General features: G+C 34.1%; 1 pseudogene; it reads left to right on the forward strand.

Annotated features, from left to right (window-relative positions):
- Positions 1–11,226: 11,226 nt before the first annotated feature.
- On the forward strand, positions 11,227–11,323 carry LOC122124834 (annotated as a pseudogene).
- The last annotated feature ends 8,803 nt before the right edge of the window (positions 11,324–20,126 follow it).

The following is a 20,126-nucleotide window of genomic DNA, read 5'->3' on the forward strand; positions in this document are numbered from 1 at the left end:
ACTGTGGTCAATGCTCTTTTCTAGAAAAAATTTTCTGGTTAAAATTATGATACATAGTTACAGAATGAAAAGGTAATGCATCTTAAGAAAGTCATTTAGGGTTCTGGGAATGTGGCTTCATGGTATGGTGATTGCCTCGCATGCATGAGACCCTGGGTTCAATTCCTCATAAATAGCAAAGGAAACACTGGAAGTGGTCCTGTGCCTCAAATGGTGGAGGGTTAGCCTTGAGATAAAAAAGAAAAGCTGAGGAATAATTCCCAAGCGCTGAGTGTCAGCTCCAGGACTGCCAAAACAACAACAGCAACAACAACAACAATGAACATTTAATTAGTAAATGAAAAATAAAGAACCCATACTTGGAATGTATAATTGCAACTTCCATACTGATACCTGACAATAGTCCCTAATTAATGTACTTTACCTGTGTTAGGATTCTGTGTTGAAAAAATATTTTGTTCATTAGGTCATATCAATTAATGCCAGGAATGTGCTTAGATGTTAGGTGATTATTTCTGGAAATTCAAAGATTCCAGGCTTTTGAGTGTGGTCACTGCTAATCACAATGAGAAGGGTAGTCTAAGTGAGATTTGGAAACTCTTTTGGCAAGTCATCGCACCAAAAAGGCAGAGGCTAATTAACAGTTGTGAAGGAAGATAAGGAATAATTCCAGATGGAAAGAAAAAATAATAGTAACTAAGGTATAGCAGAAAGCGTTCTAGGGAACTATTTTTGGTTATTGAAAAACTAGTTATCAACTAGGTTTATTCCTCATTGCCTTGAGCATGTGTGATAAATGTATCTCCTTCTATGCTGTTCTTTCATACCTGATCTCCTTTGCTTTCTAAGAATCTGTCTTTCTATATTTCTCTATGAACATTTTCTGATACTAAATACACCTACAAAGATGAAAGGGGATGCTAATATAAGAGTCCCATAGCTCATGAGTCATTAATGTAACAAAATGGGAAAGGAGGACATATTTATTGCTACCTCAATTATTCTGAAAAGCTGCAATGTCACATCATTTGGTTCAGATTTCCATTCTTTGTCTACATAGTGATATTAAGTGTACATAAATGCAAATATGAGCCGGGTGCTAGTGGCTCATGCCTCTAATCCTAGCTACTCAGGAGGTTGAGACCAGAGGATTTTGGTTCAAAGCCAGCCTGTTCAGGATAGTCCATGAAACACTTATCTTCAATTAACCCCCCAAACCCGGAAATTGTGTTATAGCTAAAGTGGTAGAGTGCTCAGTTGAGCTGAAGAGCTGAGAGACAATGCCCAGGATCAATGTTCAATCCCCACAACCAACAAAAAAGTGCAAATATGGCTTTAAGTTTCCCCCAAAGGAATGTGAAGTCAATAGTAATCTTCCCAAATGATTTAGTAGTGCACCTACTTTGGCTGAGTTTTTTGTTATGGCTTCTTTGCTAAACATTTCTCTTCTTTAAAAATGGTCAGATATTAGCTATATAATAAACTTCATCTCATATTTCTTGGTTCAAAAGAGAAGTCCATACAGTTGATGTCACTTAGCTTTCTTACTGTCTTAGTTCAAAGCCAACCCAGGCAAGAGAGTCTGTCAAACTCTTATCTGTAATTAAATACCAAAAAAGCCAGAAGTGGAGTTTTGGCTCAAGCAGTAGAGTAATAGCTTTGGGCCAGGTGGGAAAGAAAGACAGGGACAGGGGCGAGTCTCTAAGTTCAAGCCCCAGAACAAGCACAAACTAAACAAACAAGCAAACAAAACAAACCCTGGGTGTTTCTTTGGGACTCTCCTTAAAATAATGGTGATCTGAGAAGAGGCTGCTTTTGCTGATCATACTCACTGGATCCTGCTTTTCTGGAATCCTTATTGTTATGGAAAACACAGGACCAGAATAAAGGAATTGATAACTGATTCCTGCAACAAGAGAATCATCTCAGGAGTGAAACATCCATCCATAAGACACTTTAAAACCTCCATATCTTTGCTTCTTTGCAATAGAACACTTTTAAAACAAAGTTACTTTCTTTTGTTCTATGCTGGCCTTTAAATGGTATATTGTTTCCTTTTATAATACTCTCAACCGGAAGTTTACAGACAAGTTTTACATGAGTAAAGGACACACTCAAAAAAGTCAGAGACATAGTTTCCTTCAAGCCTTGGATTCTTTTCTTGTACAGTAAAAAGGAAAGCAATAGATAACTTCAACTTTGTCATTTCTCTATGTTCAATTTCTCTCCTGGGATCAGTTTCCACATCCATTAAAAGTTACTTCCATTTTCTTCCAGTAACAAACTATGGTGCTGCTCCAGGAAAAATATGAATGTTTTCTTGTTTCATTGAAATAGCACAAGGACACTTTTGGACATGAGGTAACACGTGTTTCAGAGCCAACTTAGTGAAGAGAAATGAAATTTAAATTGCTTATAAATACTTTATCCATGAGAACATTTTGTTCAAACTTCTTATGTGCTCTGTAAATTAAGGTGAATTTTAAATGGGAAGAATGTTCTCAGATCATTTTTTTTGAGTCTATATGCTGTGCATTAATTTCCCAAGTGTACATGAGTTAACAGTAAGAGAAACAATAGCAATTATAGGAGAAAAAGAAGTTCTGTGTTTATGTGTAAGTGTTCACTACAATATAGAAGACTCTACAAATAAGATAACGATAATATTGAAACAATAAAGCCAAGTCCAGTTTGTAGATTTGTGGAAGTGATAGAGAGAAAGCATTATTGCTAAGTGGAACATGAAGCATGAGGCCACTCCTTTTCTAAATCACGCTTGCTATTCACCTAAATGTGCAAAAATGAAAATGGAAGAATGATTCGGTTTCCAGCGCAAGTCAGATATGGGAGAATAGATTTAACTGGAAGAAAAGAGTCCATCTTAAGAGAACAGGAATTATACTAGCAATGAAACTGGTGGCTATGATCAGATTTCTTTTTTTCCTTTTCTTATATTCTTTTTTTTTTGTTCGTGGCACTTGAAATATGGGACAGGTTGCTGTCCCTCCGAAATGCAGCTCAAGGCTAGTGCTCTTCCACTTGAGCCACAGTACCACTTCCAGTTTTCTGGTAATTATTGGAGAAATGAGTCTCCAGGACTTTCCTACCCATGCTGGCTTTAAACCCAGTCCTCAGATCTCAAAACAACTGAGTTTATGATCACATTTCTAACAGTGTACACTCAGGATATGTAATGTATAATGTTCATCTATCTTTACATGAATTCTCAAGTTAAAAATCTGGGCTACAGGTTAGACTTTACACTCACAAAAGTGTTTGAAGTTTAAAAGTTGATACTCCTGGAAAAATAAAACCTAAGAATGTAAAGGAGTCTGGGAAGTTCAATTTGCATCCAGCTTGGACAGTATAGGCTTTGCGACACTACCTATAATTAACCAGGCAAAAGCTGGAATACCACTCACGAGCAAGATTGCTGAATAACAGCTTTAGGTTTTTGCATACATACGTACAAACATACACATACACACAGAGGCACTTATAGGTGCACACAAAAATACACAAATGAAACAACGCTCAGAATACGTAGAAAACATAGAAAACAATAGAAAATAGGTCTTGAGTAAGATTAGAATCAAGTGATAATTTTTATTATTAGCAAGCCCTCACCTGAACTTTCCCCCAGAAGTTGAGAATATTACATTGGTACGGACCAGAGATTGTAAGAGAGTCAAACAATCATTATTAATGGGATAGGATCCATGGAGGAATGAATCAGGGAACCCTGCAGATGCATCTGAAAATGTTCATATCCTGTGTCAAATGTTAAAACATCCTTGAAAATAGTACATAAACAGTCTGAGCAGTCAGTCTAATGGATAAGATCAGAGGAGAAGTTCAGAATTGCTAGTCTGTTATAGATTATATAAACAAACTATGGCAGGGCAATGTGCTACAAGTCTGGAATTCTTGCACTCAGACAGGAGATTAGAGAGTGGAATTACATAAGGATACCTTCCCTGGACCACGTGAATAATTTTGTCTCAGTAAAACAAACCAAACAGCAAGAAAGGAATATACAGTTGGAAGCTTGGGCTAATTGTGTCATTATGTTTTGAGAAGTCAAGGTTCCTAATGAATGCAACTCATATACATCCTCACTTGTGTTTTAAATGCTCTCATCATTACAGAACATTCCTAGATGCAAAATAGCTCATGATTCCCATCCAAAAATTTGCAAAAGTAAGAAAGCCTCATTCTGTTGGATTCCAAATAAATGTTGAAGGATTACAAAACTTAAGTCTGGAGAAATAGTAACGTTTGCCTAATGTAGGACTTTGTAGACCTTGTTAAATTAGAATTTACATTTAAAATATATTTTTTGGTTTTGTTTGTAATTTCATATTCTATAGGATACTACAAAATTCTTTTTAAGTAGAGGGATTAAGTGAAAAATTCACAAATGATTCTGGCATTCTATTTGCCTAGATATTCTTTCAAGAGAGTTATAATTAGAACATAGTTAATAGATAATTCACCCAGTTCATGTATACCATGTTAATGTGAATAATCCAGCAGAGTTGCCAACAAATGGATGACATGAATTTATAAATTTAGAAAAACCAATATTTTAAGGGTTTGCTTTAATATGGTATTAACAGAGTAATTGTGTGACATCTACTTTCTTCTACCTATATGTAATACAGGAAGCCATTTCCTTATTTACGTGCCTCTGTATACATGAAGAAAAATGCTAGGTTTGGGATTTGTTTTCAGTTTTGTTTTTGTTTTATTGGTTCGTCCTAGAGCTTGAACTCTTGGCCTGGGCAGTGTCTCTGAGCCTGTTTATACTCAAGGCTCGTGCCCTACCACTTCAACCTCAGTGCCACTTGAGTCTGGCTTTTGTGGAGAAGTTTTTTGGAGATAAGATTCTAAGAAACCTTCCTGCCTGGGTGGGCTTTGAACCATAATTTTCCTATCTTTGCATCCTGAATACCTATGATAGTTAAAAAAGTATAAATATAAATAATATTTGCATGTGTTCTGATCTCAAGAATACCAGTGGAGGAAAAATGATGCAGTTCATTTTATTGTGGTGTTCTTTTCAGAACAAGGAGGGCCTCACATTAGCAGAGGTGTAGTAATTTTTCAAAATAGAGATAAGGTATTCATGATGTGAATTAAGGAATTTAAAGTTGCCCCTTACAAGTTGGGAACTGTTGGGCTAGGATGACTTTATGGCTTAAAGCTTGGGATTGATGGTCATAGAAATAATAGCTTACTCTGATAAACAATTGTTTACTCTTGAATTAATTATTACACATGCTTCATAGTCTTATCCTCTACCAGAATGTGGCTATTTTTCTGTTGACTTCTCAATCTGTAACACCCCATTAGAAAATGCATCTATTGCAGAATTACATAACATGCAAACAGGTACTGTTTTGAATCTCTCAGGAATGTTGCGAATTTAAAAATGAGTAGTTATTAGTCATACGAATTTAGAACACATATATTCTGTCCTCTTAACAACTTACTTACTTTTAAAAGTTATGGGTTTCCATAGCATTAAACTGTTTTCTGTTTTAGAATGAGAAAGTACTAAATTTATTCTTTTTTGAAAAATTTGGCAATTATATTGTGAAAATATTTTCTAGTTGGATAACATTCAAGTTGATGACCCGCTGATTAAGAAGGGGTAATTAATTCAAATTAGATGCCAAATAGTATTGATTTTTAAAATATTACTACATAAAGAATATTATTTACTGTGCCAATACAGTGAAAGTATATTTTACGCAGCTTATTTTTTTCAATTTTATTATCAAAGTGATGTACAGTGGTGTTACAGTAATTGTAAGGAATTAAATCATAACTTTTCAAACTTGTTAACACTCCCTCATTTTTCTCACAGTTTTACTTCACCCCTTCACCCCTCACAACTTTTAATGTACGTTTTCAACATATTGTCTTGTGAGTATTGCTATTGCATTGGTTTTCCTTTTGTCCTTTGTCTCACCATTATGCTTTTCCTCTTCCCTTTGCTAATTAAGGTAAATATATACACAACACAAAATGAAATACAGCAGGGATAAACCATAGGGGAAAAACCCAAAGAAATCAGAAATCACATAGTTCATCAAAAACAACAACCACAAATGAAAAATTTTGGTTCCATATATTTGAATTCATTTTGCTTAGCATCAGCTAATATGGTTATATATACGCATAACAAAGCCACTGGAAAATAATAGCTGCATGGATACTATATCATGAAACAGCATGTTAACTTTTTGATGGTAAGGGTGGAATTAAGATTGATGAATTCGTGGTTCTGATAAAGGATTTTCAAGCGTTTTAAAGTTATGACAGGTAAATTTTAATTGTTCAAAATTTTAACAACTTAGCCTATTAAGAAAATTTAAAATTGCCTGTAAGAATAGGCTTTCATGCAAAGAAATCCAAGGAAACTTAGTAGAGAGGGAGAAATGTGGATGAAGATGGCTCTTTTTCACACTAAACAATCTGACCTCAGAAACCTTGCTGTAAGTCCTGTAGGTTCCCTTGGAATTGTCTTTACCCAGGAACTATATTCTCACTGTTTGAAACAAGGTTGTATTGCAATTTAAATTCAAAGTTCTTAAAAAAATGAGGCTTCAAAATTTGTGAATTTACCTTTAATTTCCAAGCAGTTATTCTCTGAAAAAGATAATTTGAGTCAAAATATTTAAGGAGAAAGTGCCCTTCACAATGGAAGAAGGTGTTGGGATTACACATTTCTGTTTGTAACACTTTCCACAATGTCTTTGGACGTAAAGTAGTGAAACACAGAAAAAAATCTGATTGTATACTTCAAACCAATGATTTCACATTTCTAAGTGACTCACAAAAAATAATATCCTTATTAATATCAGATAGTGAAGACTTCTGTTATTACATATGCTAAAAAGTTCAGAAAAGAATTGAGCAAATGAAAATGTTAATTAAAAAAAGTTTTCTTAGAAGCCTTAGCTAAGTGTATTGTCTTCAGCAGTGAAGGGAGGTCAAAACTTTTTTATATAAATTGTGTTAGTATTTTTACTCCCTAAAGTGATTTTACAGAGCCCATTTAGCTCACTACAATGCAGAACTGATTGAATGAAGACATGAAAATAAATTCCACATCCAAATGAGGCAACTTAAAGAGTTTTAAAAGAGACATAATGAAGATGTAGCAGTGGTGGAGCCCATATAGTCCTTCAGGTTCACTAGACCTGAAGCCAAGAAGCTGTGATTAATTGGAAATCCGGCAAGAGCTAAGAGGAGGACATAGAAGTAGGACATAGAAGCATTGTCCTTTTGTAACAGACACTGTCTTCCAAGGTATGGGTGATTTAACTGTATTCTCCTCCATACATCTTGGTGAAGAAATGCAAGACCAAGAAAAAAATAATCTATAGAAATAATTTTGCATGGAATAACTTCACTGTTCCTGATATGGTATCTCAGGAGAATCTTAAGAGAGAAGATAAAAGTGCAGTATTTTTTGGTTTCCTCTAAACATCTTGTTAGCAAAATATATCTTTGAGGTTAGACAATTCTGATTGAACCAACATGTGATGGAGTACTTAATTTTGACTTTAGACACAAGAAGTCTTTCAAGGTAAAAGAAAAAATATAGCCAAATATTTGTGATCACAGCTTCTTGGACAGTTTTCTGGAGACATTGTTTTACATTAGATTTCTCCTCATTAACATATATGTTGTTTCATGGCAACCAAATGCAAGAGGGAAGTTTAATGGACTCACTTGGCCAATTAAACAGCATGAAAGAAGCAAAGGGCAAATAATATTTAATGAATTACTTTGACGACCAATTACTTTGCCAGAAGAAAGAAGGAAAAATATAATTCAAAATCAATTGACTTAAAATATGAAGAAAGAGTAGTGAAGAGAGATTAGAGAAAATATAGAGGATTGTTTTCTCTCCAGTGGAGTAATGGGTTCTTGATCTTGTTTCTTCTATTCTATCCTCACAAGCTACCAAGTGAGTCTCAGGATTGGATTATCCAGTTTAGACAGAAAACTCTTAGAAGAAAGATACTATTTGCAGCAGATGTAGGTGATTTATAACCTTAGATAATCTATTTAATTCTGTTCAAATTTCTCCCCTCTCCCAAACTTCCCATTTTGAACAGCTTTGTTTGCTTTTCCCAATACTGCCCTACTTTAACTGATTAAAATTTTGAGATGTCATATTCATACTCTCTAGAGATTGTTGTTAGGTTGTAATTTTTGTGTGCTTTTGTTTCTTGTTGTGTTTTTTAACTGAATTTTAAAAGGTTGTGCAATTGTGTTACAATTAAATATATCCATCTAATTGTCTAATGCTCCTAGATTAGAGTCACTCTTTCCATCATTCCTCACCAACCCGTTCTCCAAGATTTATTTCCAATTTACCACTTCCTTTATCATATGTGCACATTGAGTATTCTAACTGTACTTGCCACTTGTTCATTATTCATTCATTCTATGTCTTTACTATAATTCCTCTCTGGTTTCAACTTCCTGATTGTCATTCTGTTAAACTGTGTATTAATATTTTGAAAGGTTTATATACATTCCATGGACTTTCAATCCTGCATATTCTTGAACTGATGTCAGCCTATATTTCCATAATTGATTCATCTGCAGCAACAATTTGCAAGACTGGAGACGTGAAGCACCTAAACATGATTTTATTCTCATTCATTTAGAAGATTAATCTTTAGTCGAAAAGAAAGTTAAAAATGGCTTAGAATGTATTCTTAACTACGAATTTTTATAAATGGCTTTGTACAATGGTGAGATTCTTTTATTTTACATGGAATAATATTTTCTACTACCTATAAGTTTTGGAAAAAGAAGAAAATATAATTTATTCCTAGAGAGGAATATGATAGAAGTAGAAGACAGATATTATGTTTGTCATATCTCAGAAGAATACCGATATTCAAGACTTAAAGTCATATTTCTTACTATGTTAGACAGAGGGAAAACATAAAATAACATATGATAAGGCAACTATTTTTGACTTTTTAAAATGTAACTTATTAAATGATGTAATTTATTAGCTAATGTTTGGGTTTGAAATTTAGGAGGCTGATCTATTTACCACATTTCTGGAAGGCCCTTACTGAAAAACACAAATTGTGGGTGGTACTATTTCTACACTTTAATGAAAGGTTGAACGTGTTTTGCATTAGTGTTGTGTAAATAATTCAACTCTATTGTAACTTGTTCCCTACACTTGAAAAACTTTTAATGTCACTAAGTATAATCAACTTGTAAAATGTTATTTTGGCGAATGTGATTTTGAAAAGATTATTTGAAAAGGAATACACTTTTAGGAGATTCAATGTAGATTATCATTGGTTTGAGAGTGACATTTTTATACAACAGAACCATGTTGTACTGAAGTCCCAGTGTTTTGAAGCACTTCTTAGTGCTTCAAATGTTTTTTCTGAATTACATTTGACCTCTAAGTCAAGTTTTCTGGGCTTTGGTAGATCAATTATGGATCTATCCTTCCAGGAACTATTTTTTGGCCAATTTATGTTGGAATAAAATCTTTCATTAATCATAGGGGTGGGGTATTAAAAATAATCTTATGACACTTTGTGAACTTGTTCACTCATATGGGCTGGTCATCTGTAAGTTGAATGTTTGAATTACAGTACTTTCTCTCAAATTTTGTGATCTCATCCTTCATTTTAAATTGCCTTGCATTTCACAATTGCTTACTGCTAATTCCTGCATCTCAAGGAATTCGGGCCCTGAAATGTAGGAAATGAGAAATTGAGATGGGTATTCAATTATTTGTGTTGACATGTTCCATGGGCCTTGGTGGGAAGACTTGCCCCTATTATCTGATGATGCAGGCAATGGGACCTGAGATCCTAGGACCCATGGTTACTGCAGAAGAATAATATTTTTTAGACATCTTAGCAAAATTTGGGCATAATCAGTAGGAATGCTTCAGAAATATGGAGAAAAACATCCTGGGACAAGAGAGTTAAAACAGTAAACAGAGCAGCAGAGTAAAATCCATTATAGATTAGAGGAAAACACTGTTTTTTACCATGTGGATTCAGAAGACCAAGAAGAGTTACAATGTATCACAAGTTTATACTAAAAACATTGCATTGATACTTTTTATAGTCTAATATATATTTTAAACCTAATTATTTATATTCCAAATCTATTTATTGGAATAAATAAGTATCAATTTATTTGTACAATTATCAACTAATTCCAGTAAGTTTCACTGTGCACATATAAATATAAAATATATAACTATATATAATATAATTAAAAGACACATGTTTTGCATTGTTCTGTTGTAGATACTGTATCAAAGGCAACATTGTTTTAAAGTATTATTCCATTATCTCTACCTCAGTGTTTGATAGAGTTAGACCTAAAACTTTACCATTTGTAGATTTACAGCATGGAGGCAATAGAAAACACTGTGATTAAAACATTATCAATTTAATGCCTAATAATGAGGAGAAATATATGGACTTCTGAAAATATTTGGTGATAAAAAGGCAGTACTGTAAGTTCCTGCCTGGTTGGATGGTAGACAGGCCAGGACATTAAGTAATCATGCATACCAACAATTTTTTCACCTTCTTGGCTTTAGCTACTTTTGAAATGGAAGGTATAATAAACAATTATATTTTGATAAAATACCTTCTAGTCTGAACAGTTCTGTTTGAACTGTTCATCTCTCCATGATCCCTTGTAACCAAGATTAGTTTTGTTCCAGTAAGACAATCTATGCTGTCAGGGTAAGATGTTCTGGTTGGTCTGTTCCCACATGGAAAAAGCGTAAAGGCTCAGGTAGACATTTGTGCCAGTAACACTTCATTTGGGAAAATGTCAGCTGAAGAAGTTTAGAAGTAGCTCTCAAGCAACGCTTACTTTGAATCCATTAGGTCCACAAAGCTAATTCAGTTGGATAAATAAATACTTGAAAAAGCCATCACTTTTGGACTTATCTATAAATAATTGAGAATACGATCAAATTCCAAATCAAAAGACTTAAGATAGTCATTCACAAAAAAATTTGCAAATGTGAGTAATCAACTGATCAATATAATTTTTTCCACTATTCACAGAATTTTAGGGAAATAAGACCAATAGCATTGTTAGGAACAATAAGGTTTCCTTGTTACAAGTAGGCACCCATAGGTATAAGCCTGTATAAAGATTGCTTCATTAACTACATAATTTAGAGGATACTACATGCTTCAGCAGCATGTATACTCAAATTACAATACAGATATTAACATGGCACTTGCACAAGGATAATATGAAAATTTGAGAAGTATTCCATATTTTTCATTCTTCAGAAGCAAGAAATGAAAAATAGTTATTAAAAAGTTGATTACAAAATTACAAGTATAACAATACACACAATTCATATAATTAAATTTAGTTTGACATCAGTGTATTAAAACTTCACCTCAGATAGGCGTTTACATAATATAAACTTTACAAAAATTTTCAAATTAGACAACATTGTCATTTTATCCCAAAGAAAAATAATATTAAGACCTAGAAAAAAGGAATAAAACTGTATCTATATGGAATGCAATCGGAAAGGACATGTTAATGAACCTATATATTATAAAATAATGTAGAATTCAAAGTATATCTAGGAGAAAATAAAATAAATTATGAACATTATGCAAACATAGAATATAGAATATTTTAAAATATACATTTTCATGCAAGCACCAGAAATATTTTATCTTCTGTACTACTCATTTCAACAGGTAAGTTAAAATTATTTCTGATTAAAAAATCACAAACCCTGAAGAAATCATTGTACATGTATACAAAAACTATTGAATACATTTTGACATCCAATGCAGGCAATTCACTTGGAAGAATTCTGCGGAATCCATGAATTTTTACAGTAAAATATTGGTGTTGCCAGGCACTGGTGGCTCATGCCTATAAACCTTAGCTACACAGGAGGCTGAGATCCGAGGATCATGGTTCAAAGCCAGCCTGGGAAGGAAAGTCTGTGGTACTCTTATCTCCAATAATCCACTAGAAAACTGGAAGTGGAGCTCTGGCTCAAGTGGTAGAGCACTCATCTTGAGCTGAAAAGCATAGGGATAGCTCCCAGGCCCAGGGTTCAAGCCCCATGACCGACCAAAAAATAAAAAAAGATATTGCTCTTAGGACTTAGGTGAACAATTTGTGCAGCCTTCCAAAACTTCATAGAGGTAATGATACAAACTTATCCTTTTGGCAATATCAAATGCAGTTTTTTCTATGTTGTTCTTCAGGCCTGGTTTTATATAATGGTTCAAAAGAAGGAGATCCAGTGTATCTTTGCTATCTCAATTCTCAGCAGCAAGATGTCAGGGTGTCAAGAGGCCTTTAGTTTGGGCATTGGTATCTGTATCATGATGAAGTAGGAAAGAAGCCACTCTGGTATTATTCCACGTATATGCACTATGCAGGGGTGTCCAGTCATCTACAGTTATTGCATGTGCCACTTGAAACACCAACTCACTGACAATGCCTAAGTGTCCACTGTAGGCTTCTCGATGAACAGGGGTACACTCATCGTCATCCCTACTATTCACATGAGTGGCCTTTTGGGAATAAGTCTCCGCACTGTAGTAAGCCGAATATTTTTGGCAGCCCAATGAAGAAACTTGCTTGGATCCTTCCCCATTTTTTTCTTGCAGTTGATACCATTCCTTACTTTTTCATGTTGTTCCTCATATTCCTAAGAATTTTCTAACCAGAGACTTTGAGTGCCAGTGGGAATGAGGTGTCCATGTATTTCCCTAATAGTTCATATTGTTTGAACTGGTCAGAAATATTCGTTGAATTTTCTGCATCTGTTTATTCACCATTATTTGTTTTCTCTTTTTCCAATTTTACTATTCGAAATTATTCTAACTGGAGAGTAGGGAATTTATGGAGAGCAGAGGAAAGATGTTCCTCTGTATTCAAACATACACACTGAATATGAGGACCAGTGATGTCTTCATGTGCAACTTATTCTAGGAATGAGAAAATAGGATCTAATGCCTTCTATATAAATGATTTGGGAAATGGCAAAGCAAAAAGTGAAATGATGCAACCAAAAATATAAAAGCAAAATAAATTAGGATAATTATGGAACAATCATATTATCCATGAGAACCAAGAAATGGAGAGAGAGAGAGACAGATGTGCAGTGACCTAGCTAGCCTCAAAATCTATGCCTCTGATCAATTTATAGAGCAAACAAAATTTTATTTTTTAAAAAAGATGGAAATAGAATTCATGTAATTACTTGAAGTTAGTAAATACATTTTTAGTAGCCTACATAAAGAGACATAACTTTGATCAAATTACAGAAAATCAACTAAATCCTTGATAATTCTAGTAACAGATCTGACTGAAATCAGTTGAATCACGCTTTTCCTGTACAATGAAGGAATAGGAGGGTAGTAAAGCAGCTAGAGAAGTCAGGGAGATGGTATCTGTGACAAAACTTTGTGGAAATTGGCATTGAGGATTTCTTACTCATGATCCACTTGCACTGGAAGCATGATTCTGAACTATTGCTTGCTGATTCTGAACTACTGATTTGATCATTATATTCTCCAAGAAAAAAATGTGAATTGATAGTTAAGGACTGCTAATACATTTTGACCTCCTCACTTTCAATCATCAACATCACATGAAGACTATAGACAAGCCTACTTTTTAGATGAAAGCAAATGTCTTTTAAAAAAACAAGGAATGTATGTAGTCATGCAAAGGACTTCTATTTTACTAATGCCTCATGCATTTTTCTAATGTTGGGTACCAATATATAATGGATCTATTAGAAAATTCTTAACGCTCATATGTTCAATAGTGAGTTCTCATACACTATATCATGGTATTTTTTGTGTATGGTCTTAAGAATAAATTTACATTACTAACTTGTATTTCTGACAGGACAGTATCATCACTGTACACCTTGCTTCTATACTCTCATTTTTAAATTAATATCTAAGTATGTGCATTAGATACCTATAGAGGAAAAAGTAGAAGCCACACTCATGGCTTATTTCTTTAGTAGTAGTTAATCAGAAAGATGAAATGTGTGGATTGTGGTTTGAAAGCAGACCAAGGAATAAAAAGTCCATTAGATTCTGATTTGAAGGTAACCAGCAAAAGCTAGAAATGGAGCTGTGGTACAAGCAGTAAAATGCTAGCCTTGAGAAAACTGAAACAAAAAATAAATACTGGGACAAAGCCAGGTCCTGAGTTCAAGCCCTAGTATTTGCACCAAACAAACGAATTAATTAATAAGGCAATTAATTAATTAAAAATAAATTAAGTGTTCACATGTGGAGAGGCAGATAAAATGTAACATGCGTGGTAATGGTTTATGTATTATTTTGTAATAAGGCATATTATCATTTGTCCTAATCACTAATATTTTATTTGAACTTTTTTGTACAATAAACCCTGAATTTAGCATGCATGTATGTGTGTGTATACATGTGCGAACATGTGTGTATGTGTATATGTGTGCGTGTGCTGTTGCAATGTTGCTTGCCAATGTGGACAGGGTGAGGCTGAAAAGAGCTAACTGTGTTGCAATGTTTTTATCAGTCTTCTGTCATGTCATTTCAGTGGAACCACCCGTCTGTACATATTATTTGTCTAATAATAACGTCATCATAATCAAAGCATTTACAACATTAAGTTAGATAAAGAGACTGCTTTCAGCTCTTATTGTATGTTAGGTAAGAAGATACAGACATAATTAGGTAGTAAGTTATTGCTGTAAAATCATTGTCAGTACAAAATATATATTTGACCTCTTAAATTGGTTATACTTTTAAGATACACTCATGGAGTGATTTGGACCGACTTTACCAAACAGATATTACTCTCTCGTTATTCCTGTAAAACACAAATTGGATAAACTCTTTCTGGATTTCTGTTGAAAATCACTTTCTTTGCAAGATCATATCTATTCTCACTAAGAGATAATCAAACCCATATTACGTTTGAATATCCCATCTTATTGATTGAAAGTAAGTATTGTGGATATGCTTGTTAGATATTCCTTTAAAAAATGAACAAACTAAAAGCATGTGTCATGTCCAGATTGTGGACGTATTTGAAAGTGTTTTGTACATGCACAAGGATCTTTACTAATGGCTCTTTTGTGGGAGTAACTATGGCAATTTTAACAAATAAGGCTTACATAACATCCCAGAGCAAGTCTTGCAATTTCTGAAAATCCTTTGAATATTTTAGTTTTATTTCAGTTCATTGACTATAGAGATAAAATTTCTGAAATAAAAATTGTTAAGATCTGTAAATGTAAGTGGGTATATAGGCTTTTTTATGCATCATTTTATGAAAACCCAGTTTTTATGAAAGTAAATGGAATAGAATGAAAGAACGTAAGTGAATTTTGTAAGCTAATTATTAGTATAACTTTGTTTTCTATTAACAGTCCATTGGATGTACATGATGCACTTAAATTATTTCCTTTGTGTCTCTGTACTTCAGTTAGTTTTAGACTCTCTTTAGTTATGAGTGAACTTTTAGTATAAATAAAGTTCTTTTAAAATGATTAGGATTAACCTTTTGTTTTGTGTCCTACTCCCAAGAAAATGAGTTATTTTTAAGTGTTAATAGTTTATCATTATCATTATCATAGGGAATCATTATCATGATCATAGGGAATTTAAAAATGCAGTAGTATTGTCTTTTTAAAGCAATTGTATTCACAAGTTGGAGAGTCTTAAATTCATACTTAGGTCTTGGTGTCTATGATTTTTACCCTCTCGTTCCTAACATTAATGATAGGTCAGACTGCATTTTTGGGTATATGAAGGGTAAAATATTTATCTGGGGTCAAAAGTGATTTTTATATCAGTCTTATTTTAATAACATTTTAAAGTAGTACATTTCTCTCAAAATGTTGGGTATAAAAAACAATGAAAATACTTCTAATGGTAAACAATTTAGGTGAGCTACAATGTGGAAACGATTGCTCCAAAAGACCTGCAGTCTGTTTCCATCAGGAATTGGGCAGGTCATTCTTTCAGTAAGAATGGGGTAAGAGATGGGGTCCCCAGGCAGTACAGTGTTGAGTGAAGGAATAAAATATGATTTCTACTATTTTGAGCTAGAAACCAAGAATGTTATAGTTTAGCAGTTCCTTTCACCAGAGAGGTACAAATTGATTATGAACTTGGAATTTTCGTATTACAGTTACTTATTTTCTTTTTTTTTGTTGTGGTTTTTCATGGGGTTTGAACTCTCGGCTTGGGTACTGTCCCTGCACTCTTCCACTCAAGGCGAGCACTCTACCACTTGGACCACAGTGCCACTTCCAGCTTACTAGTGGTTTATTAGAGATAAGAGTCTCACAGTCTGTGCTGCCCGAGCCGGCTTTGAACTTCAATCCTCAGATCTCAGCCTCCTGAGTAGCTAGCATTATAGGTATGAGCCACTGGTGTCCGGCTTAATTACCTATTTTCTAAGAAAGATGAAGTGAAATATTATTAGAGTGTGCACAATAATTTTGGGAAATTTTCCTAGAATTAGTAGCCTGAGTGCTGGTATTTAGTTATAAAATAGAATGAGGTTATTTGATATGGTGGGAATGGACCGCAGGCTAACACTTACTATGTGTGCAAAGTTGTACTAGTAATTCCAACTCTGAAGACTTAAATATCATCATCTTAGAATTAAAAATAGAAGTAGTTCCACTTTATGGGATTATTGTAAGGATTAAATTAGATACCAAAGGTAAAGCACTTGGAAAAACAATCAGAGTTTGATACTTTGTACCTGTTATTTTATCATGTGATATATTCTAATATTTTTACTGTGATTTTTATATTGTGTCTATTTAGGATACAAAAAGAGATGTATTGACATTCATTGCGTTGTTCACTTTTTTGTCATTATGAGGATAATACCTGCAAAGAAAATTTCTGAGAAGTAAATTATCATATTGACTCATGGTTTAAGATCAGATGTCTCCATTGTTTTTAATTATATTTTTATTAAATAGTTTTACAAAAGGTTTTCCATTCAACGAATCAGTTTATAAGAACAATGGATCTTTACATAACTTTCTCACATCCTTCCAAACCTCACCCCACTTTCATTTTTTCTAGTTTCATACTATCTGCATTGAATATTATGGCTTCACTCTCTACTTCCAGAAGTCCCTTTATTCCTTCCCTTTGACTTCTCACATTTTCCAAGTGATATTTTCCTGGTATTCATTTTGTTGGATTAAAAGTTCAATTTTATAAGAAATTACACCTTTCAAATACTCCTCTGCAAATATCATGCTTTGATTAATATTGTTGTTTAACTTGCATAAAATTCTGGCTTCCAAATAAGCGTCCTTTGTGTGTCTGGCTCTGACCTCGTTTATTTAACATAATTTTAGATCTATCCATTTCTTTGCAACTGCTGTAACAGTCTTTATAATGGATGGGTGCAATCCAATTGTGTATATGTGCAACATTTTCTCCAATCATCCCTCCGCTAAAGGGTTTCTGGGCTGTTTCCATAAGTTCTCTACGGTTAATAGTGCAGTAGAGAACATGATTGTGAGAGTGATTTTACCGTAACCTTTTGGAAGAATTCACCACTATTTTTCTGGGAGCAATCCTCTAGCCAATTTTCCAGAATAAGCACATTCCTTCCATCATCTCCATCACAATGTTTTTCAAGACCTCAAAAACACACTACCCCCTACAGTTCTCAATCAGCTAAAACCACACTGTGCCCATATTCTTTGTTGTTGTTTTTATTGTCCAGTCAAGGGGCCTGAACTCTGGGCCTGGGCTATGTACCTCAGCTTTTCTGCTCAAGGCTAATGATCTACCACTGGAACCACAGAGCCACATCCAGTTTCTTCTTTTTGCTTATGTGGTGCTGAGGAATCAAACCCAGGGCCTAATGCATGCAAGGCAAGAGCTCTACTACTGAGCCACTTTCACAGCCCTGATGTGCCCATATTCTTTTAATACATTTTTTCATAATTTTACACATGATTTAGTAAGAACCTTCTATGTACATTCCTAATGTGGGAATGAGGGATATGATAATAGAGTAAAAGTAAGAGATATGGAATTAATTAGCTATTATCATATTTAAAATAATTTTCAGCTCTAACTCATAGCCTCACTTACTATTATTTTAATCTTTATTTGATTACTTCACACCTATCCACTAAATTATAACATGTGATTTAAATACAAAGGCAAAAAATGTGGTTTGACTTTGACACTCATGTGTGAGGATGTACAATATGGGCAAATAAAGGGATTGGAATTAAAGCCATTACCCATTTTGTTAAATTGTTTTCTGAAACTGATTCTCACAATTCATATTTCATTCAACAAGAAACGTGACAATTCCCTTTTCTTTGCTCCTCATTAAACTTGTTTCCATGTTATTTTATAATGAATGATGATTTCATAAATGTACTGTAGATACAAAAATATGTTAAAATATTTCTATATGTATGCATTGATATAAATATACACACATATAAAGGTTATAATGATAAATTATAACTTCCGTAAATGTAGAATTTACTAAATTATTAAAAACATGGACGACTCAGGCGTGGAATCCTGGCTAATCAGGAGGCTGAGATCTGACGATCATGGTTTGAAGCTATCCTGGGCAGGAAAGTCCATGAACCTCTTATCTCCAAACAACCAAAAGAAAATCAGAATTGGAACTGTGGCTCAAAGTAGTAGAGTGATAGCCTTGAGAGAAAAGACTCAGAGATATCACCCAGGCTCTTAGTTCAAGAACTAAAATCTACTCCGAAAAAGTATTTAATTTACACTTTTGAAGAGTATTTCCTTCACCCAAATGCACATCCATGCTCATTTGCAAGGTAACTCTGTTATGTCTGGAGTACCACATAATATTATCACTTAAGTAGAAAACATTGCAACATGGGTAAACTATCTCTCATGGATTTTTCTCCACTCAAATATTCAAATCTTGCAATTATTCCCATTATTTAAAGTCATAGCTTTTTTTCTTTAATACCCATAATATTAGAATTTGAATTGAGTGTCTTGTGTCTCGTAAATGGATGTTCTTACCACTTGGGCATGCCCCCAACCCTAAATTATCCTGATTAACTTTCAGAAAGAATCTCGCTTCCTACTTGTGTATGATCGTGGGCTCAGTCTACTTCATGTTATTCTTCCTGGAATTTAGAATAATAGGTGCCCGGCATTGTGAACAGATCATTCTGACCAGTCTGAGCTTTAACCACTATCCTCACAACAGTAGACTCCCATGTAGTCAGGATTTTCAGAAGCTTATCATAGCTATTTTTTTAAAAAAATCTTTGCATTTCCTGCAGGTTCTTGAGTACTGAGATAATTTTTGTTCTCTTTGGTTGTTTTGTTTCTTTTGAATGTATGTGTTGAGTTGTTCCTAATTTTGCCTTTTGTTTCTTTAATCTTTTTTTCTTACTCTTATAACTGTTATTTTAGGTGAAAATGTGTGTGTGTGGTTTTTTTTTAAAAAGTACCTACTGACGTTTTGGTCTTTTTTGTTCCTTCTTTGTCATTCTTTTTACTTTGTCATCTTTTGTTGTTTTTGCATGAATTATTTGCCGGGCGTGGTGGTGCGCACCTGTAATCCCAGCTACTCAGAAGGCTGAGCCCGGAGGAACGCTTGAGTCCAGGAGTTCTGGGCTGCAGTGCGTTATGCCAAGTGGGTGTGTGCACTAAGTTTGGCATCAATATGGTGCCCTCCTGGGAGCGGGGGAACACCAGGTTGCCTAAGGAGGGGTGAACCGGCCCAGGTTGGAAACGGAGAGGGTAAAAACTCCCGTGCTGATCTGCTTGAATTATTTGTTGTTCTGTTCATCCTCATATATACCTGTCATTGATTATAAGCCTTTATCCCCCATTGTGTACATACTTAATCCAAAAATGTATTACTCAATTCAAAACCTGTTAGGATTAAATTCCTTAATAGCAGTATTATTTATTTACACCTATAGAATATTGGAAGTATTTTTATTTTTTAGTTTTTCAGGTCTCCTCTCTATCCCTCCCCTCCTCTCATCCTATCCTCGTTCATATCTCAATATTACTTCTTTAAATTTTCATTACTTT

Source organism: Dipodomys spectabilis, unplaced genomic scaffold, assembly GCF_019054845.1.
Source record: "Dipodomys spectabilis isolate Male_0828 unplaced genomic scaffold, ASM1905484v1 ptg000008l, whole genome shotgun sequence".
Lineage (NCBI taxonomy): Eukaryota > Metazoa > Chordata > Mammalia > Rodentia > Heteromyidae > Dipodomys > Dipodomys spectabilis.